The 7,647-nt window shown below is 43.7% G+C and overlaps 1 long non-coding RNA gene across 1 annotated transcript; it reads right to left on the bottom strand.

The window, feature by feature from the left end:
• Positions 1-3,874: 3,874 nt before the first annotated feature.
• Positions 3,875-6,879, bottom strand: Gm11274. The gene is made up of 2 exons (XR_001780872.1): positions 5,795-6,879; positions 3,875-4,923 (listed from the first exon to the last, which is right to left on the bottom strand). It is a non-coding gene; the product is annotated as a predicted gene 11274 (long non-coding RNA).
• Positions 6,880-7,647: the final 768 nt, after the last annotated feature.

Genomic DNA, 7,647 nt, shown 5'->3' with positions numbered 1-7,647 from the left:
AGGCATGAAGGGGTCATGAAGAGCAGGTGAGGCTCAGCACTGTGAGAGGCCGGGGAAGGCCATTGGTGAAAGTGCAGCCTCAGTTGCAGTTGATGGCCCAGGACTGAAGGTGTCATGCAAAGAAGTTGAGGTTTGGCACCATGAAGAGAACATATGAGAGGCTATTGGTGAAGCCTAGTTGCAGTGGAAGTCCCCAATGTGTGCCCTTTCCCCATCCTTGAGTAGGCTGAACAAACCCAGGAAGGTTTTACAACCTATTTGGAGTCGCCTGGCCTCACTGCATTTGCAATTTCCCACAGGAGCTTTGAGGAGTAGACAGCCTGATGAGCTTGCTTTGCAACTCAATCCTGCTGAAACAAAGGTTGGGGTCTGTCGGGTTTCCTTATATAAACTGCAAGTGCTGAAAATTAAACTTTGAGCCTTGATAAGAAACTGTCTTGGCTTCATTCTTCTCTCGCCCTCCCACCCCTCCTGCCTCCAGTTCCTTTTTCATTCCCAGCCTCCCTTTCAGTTCATCCATGACTGCTGGACAGCTACACCAGTGTATTGGAGATGCCAGTAACATGGGATGATCACCAAAAACAGCAGCTGCAGTGGAGTGGATCAACCTGAGCTTAGAGTGCTACAGAGGGCAGAGCTGGAGAAGTGACGCCAGCCATTTAGAGGAGCCGAGAAGATCATGTGTGGATCCCAGACATTGGAACATGAAGATGTAACACTGAAGTTGCCTTGGAGACGCCAAGATGTTAAAGATGCCAGAGCCATGGCCTATCTGCTGAGGAAAGCTGCTAACAGAGAGTGGAACCAGTCCAGGAGAAATATGTTTGTTACAGTCAACAAAGATGAAAAAGGAGCTGGAGATCTGAAAACTGCTTTGACATCAGACATGGAGATGCAGAGTTTGGAGTTTGCCCAGTTGGTTTCCTGTCTTGATTTTGGGATTACAGTTAAGTGATTGGATGGATCTCAGAAGAGACTTTGAACTTTGGACTTTTAACTTTGTTGATACTGCTATAGACTATGGGGACTTTGGAAGCTGGGGTACTTGTACTATTTTATTATGCTATGATTAGGTATGGCCCCCAAAGTCTCATGTGTTTGAACAAGCCTATGGGGAGTTGAATGTGGTAGTTTGTATGCTTGGTCCAAGGAGTGGTACTATTTGGAGGTTTGGCCTTGTTGAAGCAGGTGTGGCTTGTTGGAATAGGTAGGTCACTGTCGGTGTAGGCTTTAAGACCCTACTCCTAGTTGTCTGGAAGGGAGTCTTCCATTAGCAGTCTTCAGATGAAGACTTAGAACTCGTAACTCCTCCTGTACTGTGGATGCTGCTATGTTCCTGCCTTGATGAGAATAAACTGAACCTCTTCACCTGTAAGCCAGCCCCAATTAAATGTTGCCTTTTATAAAACTTGCCTTGGTCATGGTGTCTGTTCACAGCAGTAAAACCCTAACTAAGACAAACAGCCAAGTGACCAAGTTCACAAAGGAGAGCCTTCTTGTTAGACCTTCTATTTCTTGCTTTCTAGTTCTCTTTTCTCTTCAGGACTTGCCTCAAACCTTACATTCTTGAGTTCACAAAACCTGTGCCACCATGTAGGGGCCCTAAGAAGACCTTCCCTTGCACCTGCTTATTTCTGTCTCAGCCATTCTCACTTTCTGCTCGTGTCTTGCAGCATCCACCTTAGTCTTCAGACTGTCTGTGAGCTGCAGGAGGATGTGACTATGTGATCCCACTGCTGACTTTCGAGCATGACTCTAAGGACATGCTCAATAAGTGTTGAAATGGGAAATAGAAAAGTTAGAAATGATGGGACATAGAGATACAAAGGAAAAAAGAGCTTACCACTTATAACGGTTTTAAATGAAAGCTGTTCCCCATTGTCACTGGTATACCTGTGTTCTCTGTTGCTGATGCTCTCTGGAGAGCTTTAGAAGGTGAGGCCTTGCTGGGAACGTTGTCACTGCCCTGCTTAGAGTTTGCTCTCAGCTTCATTCTTGTAGTTGATATATGAGGTCACAACTTCGAGCTTTCAGTTCCAAGTGAAACGCATGATCCCTGCCATTATGGGCTCTAGCCGTCTGAAATGGTAAGCCAAAGTAACCTTTCTTCTATAAGTTGAGTTCATCTTGGTATTTTATCACAGCAAAGGAAAGTAACTAATATATTACATTTTGTGTCTGTGTGTGTGTGTGTTCATGAGCTTGCAAGTGGAAAAAATGGGGTCTTATCCCCAGGTTCTGGCAACTGAAATTAGGTCCTCTACAAGAACATTATATGCTTAGTCAGCCATCGACTGCTCTCTCCAGCCCCCATTGTTTGGTATTTGAGAGTAGCAGGCCTGCCAACACAACACTCGTCTCAGTCTCCTGAATGCTGGGAGTCAAGGTGTGTGACACCATGCCCCAGTTCCATTACTAGTGACTTATTTAATCATTTGCTGTACACTAATTTACAATGAAGAAAAATTTCACTAATACAGTCCTTCCCCATATCTTGACCATATTCTGTGTCAATATTTTTAGTTAAAATTATGTTGAGTTTACATTATTTTGATTGTATAGTATTCTGGTCTAAACACCACCTGATAATTAAATTTCCTCTTTATGGTGGTTGGAAGGAGCATGGCTCCCATAGGCTCATATATTCGAGTGTTTGGTAGTTATTTGATGGACCTGTTTTGGGAAGGATTTGGAGATGTGGGCTTAGAGTGGGGTGGTGTCACTGGGGGTGGGCTTTGAGGAATCACATTCTCTCTCCTCTCTCTCTGTCTCTCTGTGTGTATGTGTGTCTCTGTCTCTCTGTCTCTCTCTCCCCTTGTTGATTAGATGTGAGTAGCTCTCAGCGTCTCCTCCGGGGCCATACTTATCTGCTCAATGCTGTGCTCCCCACTATTCTGGTCATGGACTCATCCTCTGAAATTAGAAGCAAGCCTCCAAGTAAATACTTTCTTTGGTAAGTGTTTGTCTTGATTGTGGTGTCTCCCCACAGCAGTAGAATAGTGACAAATGACAGCTGCTTTCTCATCTAACCCCTTTCTGTTCAGTGCCTTCCAGCAGAGCTGTGTAGCACTGTGTTTAAAGGACGTCAAGGACCTTCTATGCCATTCTTGTGGCTCCTGTTTATGTTCTGACCCATCCAGCAGGTCCAGTTATTCGAGGGTCTCGAGGAGACCTCCTCCTAAGAACCAAGTCGGGGGTAGAGAGAGACTAGGGCCTTGTGCGAATAAAGACACGGAAACCGTTCTGGAATGCATCAAAGCCCCAAATGTATTAGTCAGGCCCGAGGTTTAAATGCACAAGCAAAAGGAGAAGTACTTATGGGGGGGGGGGGCAATAGAAATTCTTTCTTTTGGCAGCTACACGGGGAAGCAGGAACTTGGTGGTATCAGGGTGTGGTCAGGACATCGTCGATGACTTAGGGCTGGAATATCCCGTGGTTCTCAGAATCCATGTGTCGGTGGCCCGCTTTTGACCCTCTTTTCTTCTGGGGGTGGGGGGAGAGGCCCAATTTAGAGATCAAGAGTTGTCTTAATAGCTCCCAACAATGTTCAGAAGGACTCCATTTGGAATCGCCTTGGAGGCCTGCCCCATGTTTATCTGAGATTGGGTTTCTAGCATCTGACCTAGGAGGAAAGTCACATCTGGAATGTGGGTTGTACCAACCCAAGCTTGGTCTGAGTCTTAGACTGAATAAAAATAAAAACAAGAAAACAAGGTGAATACCATCGTGCATCTTTCTGCTTCTGGCATGGACAAAATCTGACAGTTACTTCATTGTGGGAACTGGGATCCAGGAGGGGGTGAGGGAGGGAGCGTCACAAGTCCAGGAGGCAGACTCTGGAGCCTAGCATCGAGGCACAGATCTACTTCATTGTGCAGCAGCAAGGTTTGTTTATTTGTTTGTTTTTGTTTTTGTTTTTATACAGCCTTTGGACAACTGGGGAATGAACATGAGCTCTGGAGTAGCCAATCATCCCACTGGCACTATGGGGGTGTGCTAGGCTGCCAGCACCTGAGGGGACTGACATAAAGATGGGGGGTGGGGAGGTGGGTAGTAGTGGTGGTATAGCAGAGGACACCCTGTTTTGGGACCTTTCGGAGGTTCCACTAGTTTACTAGGAACGTCTCTTTTAGGTCATGCCAGAGGACACAGGCACTTTTACTATTATGATGGTGGGGAGGAAAGGGTTTATTCAGCTTACACTTCCATCTTGCTGTTCATTACCAAAGGAAGTCTGGGTAGGATCTCAAACAGGGCAGGAACGTGGAGCCAGGAGCTGATGCAGAGACAAAGAAGGGGTGCTGCTTACGGGCTTTCTTCCCCTGGCTTGCTCACTCTGCTTTCTAATAGAACCCAGGACTACCAGTCCAGGGATAACACCACCCACAATGGCCCGTGTCCTCCCACTTGAGCACTAATTGATAAAATACCTTACAGCTGGATCTCATAGAGGCATTTCCTCAAGGGAGGCTCCTTTCTCTGTGATAACTCCAGCCTGTGTCAAGTTGACACACAAAGTCAACCAGTACAGACAGGAACAGAAGATGATTGTATTGGAAGGTTTTGTAAGGTTTCACAGAGCTGTAAAGGATAAAGACGCCTGCAGGACAAGGGCAGGAGCAGGTACACCTATAGAAGCTGTGTTAGAATTCTCTAAAGCAGCAGACATCTCAATACCCTCCACGCAAATTCCACACATCAAATACCGTGAAGAAACCAATGGAAATTAAACTGTGTTTGGATAATCCAAGCACTTCCTGGGGCATCTTAAGAGTCTGTAGACTATGGAGGATATTTTAAAATTGCCATTAACTCCTAATTTTAGCCCAAATCGGAGCCTATGAGTCTTGTTACTGGCCTGTCAGAATTTTACTTCTCTTCATCCTTCTAAAAGGAAATAGGAATACCTCCAAGATTGCCACCTGAAAGAAAAACACCAGAAAGCAAAGGTAAATACTCCACTCTGTCTATATAGTAAGCACAATTTTCAGGATCAAAAGTAAAAGAAATGTGAAATTCTCTATAAGTTGAAGATCAATATGTACAATTGCTCAAAGCCTTACTTAACAGACATGGAGGATTTGTAAAAAAAAAAAATGAAACGTTTCTACATTTTTTAAACAGTCAAGAAACATTGCTACTGGCTCCATCGGAATGGAAGACCAGGTCTTAATTATAAAATATGGAAACAGGTTCTAAAATTTTTTAAAAGGCAGGTAATTATGGGGAATTCTTCTTCTATTGAAAACTAGTGTATAGATTTATTAAAAGACCCATTTAGACCAGGCAGTGGTGGCACACACCTTTAATCCCAGCACTTGGGAGGCAGAGGCAGGCGGATTTTTAAGTTTGAGGCCAGCCTGGTCTACAGGGTGAGTTCAAGGACAGCCAGGGCTACACAGAAAAACCCTGTCTCAACAAACAAACAAACAAACAAACAAACAAACAAACAAACAAGACTCATTTAAAGGATTAGGTGTTAAGGTAAAACACTCTACATCTAAAGAATTATTTCAGCAAATACATAAACATTGCTACTGGTTCCACCTGAGTGGAAGGGTGGTCCTTAATTATAAAACATGAAACTAGGTTTTGAAAGCCTTTAAACAGTCTCTAAAAAGACTGCATTTACATACCTGTATGGCCTCTATGCCCACTTATATCCCAGGCTTTAAACGCATTACAAATTAAGTAATTAAGAAAGGGATAATAGAAATAATCAAACAAATACTTAAATGGTTAGAAGAGAAAGAGGCAATAATGACTGTTATGTGTCTGTCGCTGACGTCTTACTTTTCAACCTTTATCTTCTCTTCCAAAGACTCCCAGAGCCTCTTCTGAACACAAGAAAATAAGTATGGCATCAGTTCAATGATAGGGCCACAATCGTGAGCTAGTCAAATAGCCAAGCTTTACTTGATGCAGAAATCGATAATGAATCTATAAGCTCTGAATCAGATGGTGAAATAGTAGCATCTGAAAGTCAACATAAAGAATCATGAAAATTGAATAATCAGCTCATAATTTGCACATTTCAGCGAAAAATAAGGAATGTAATATAAGACCTTGTGCTTATAATCCTTACGAAAAAAGTCAACAAAAAAGAAACTCCCCTCTTCCCGGAAGTTATGAAAGCATTTTCTGTAACTATGACTCAAATTATCCCAAACTCTTTCAGTATTTTCAAGGACATAGTCATACTCTTTTAACTTATGAAACTTTTACAGATTCTAAACAGGCAGTAGTTACTCATGGAGTACAGTCAGACTATTTACGTGAAATTTTACAAGGACTCACCTCTAATTACTGCTTAACCCCACGTGACAGGGAGGCGTTAATGAGAGCCTTTCTAGAAGCCAGAACTATTTACAATTCTAAACATGGTAGCAAAAGCTAGTATTTTAGCTGGAGAAAAGTCAAGAAAATAATGTTACTACCACTGTAGATTAAATCAGGAACACCCTGTTGACTTTTGGGTAGGGAACTTCAAATCCCTGATGTACTTGGTTGTCAGTGTTCTGCACTGGGTGAAGGCCCTGCCATTGTTTGTCCTATTATTACTGTTTGTATTTGTTAAGGTGTATTTGTTAACATGTAGTTGTGTTGTCCTGTATTTGTCTGTATGGATAATTGTTGTAGTTCCGTCTCCCAGTTCCCTCATGAAGCATGATCAGGCTCAGTCCCTCTAGTTGGCTTGCACAATCAAGTCTAAATGTTTAAGTCCCACAAAGTCTCATCTCTGAGCCCTCTTTGTTCTCTCTTTGTACTCATTCCTCTCTCTGGACACTTGATTCAGTTTTGCAGGGATTCAGGTGTTGAAGAATAGAAAATTACTGGCCTCTTGTGAAAACATGAATTTTTTACCTCGGAGCCCACCCCCTCCCATCTAGAGATTGTTCCCAGAACACTCCTAAACTTTTCACCCCAAAACTCCTCACCCTAAAGTTCAAACCCTCCCAACTAAAAACTGTTCCAAGAACATTTTTGAGATAAAGGCCTCCTAGAACAACCTCAAAATGAACCAGGTACTCCTTAGTTACGTAGGTTCCTTGATAGGACATGACTCCTTAGTTACGTAGATTCCTTTGGCAGAACTCCCTAGTGATGTAAACTTGTACTTTCCCTGCCCAGTTCTCCCCCTTTGAGTTTTACTATATAAGCCTGTAAAAAATTTTTGCTGACCGTCGAGACTCCTCTACCCTGTGCAAAGGTGTATGAGTTTCGACCCCAGAGCTCTGTGTGCTTTCATGTTGCTGCTTTATTTCGACCCCAGAGCTCTGGTCTGTGTGCTTTCATGTCGCTGCTTTATTAAATCTTGCCTTCTACATTTTATGTATGGTCTCAGTGTCTTCTTGGGTACGCGGCTGTCCCGGGACTTGAGTGTCTGAGTGAGGGTCTCCCCTCGAGGGTCTTTCATTTGGTGCATTGGCCGGGAAACAGCGCGACCACCCAGAGGTCCTAGACCCACTTAGAGGTAAGATTCTTTGTTCTGTTTTGGTCTGATGTCTGTGTTCTGATGTCTGTGTTCTGTTTCTAAGTCTGGTGCGATCGCAGTTTCAGTTTTGCGGACGCTCAGTGAGACCGCGCTCCGAGAGGGAGTGCGGGGTGGATAAGGATAGACGTGTCCAGGTGTCCACCGTCCGTTC

Source organism: Mus musculus, chromosome 13, assembly GCF_000001635.26.
Source record: "Mus musculus strain C57BL/6J chromosome 13, GRCm38.p6 C57BL/6J".
NCBI classification, from domain to species: Eukaryota; Metazoa; Chordata; class Mammalia; order Rodentia; family Muridae; genus Mus; species Mus musculus.
Note: the sequence above shows the minus strand (reverse complement) of the source record. Positions and strands in the feature narration are given on the sequence as shown.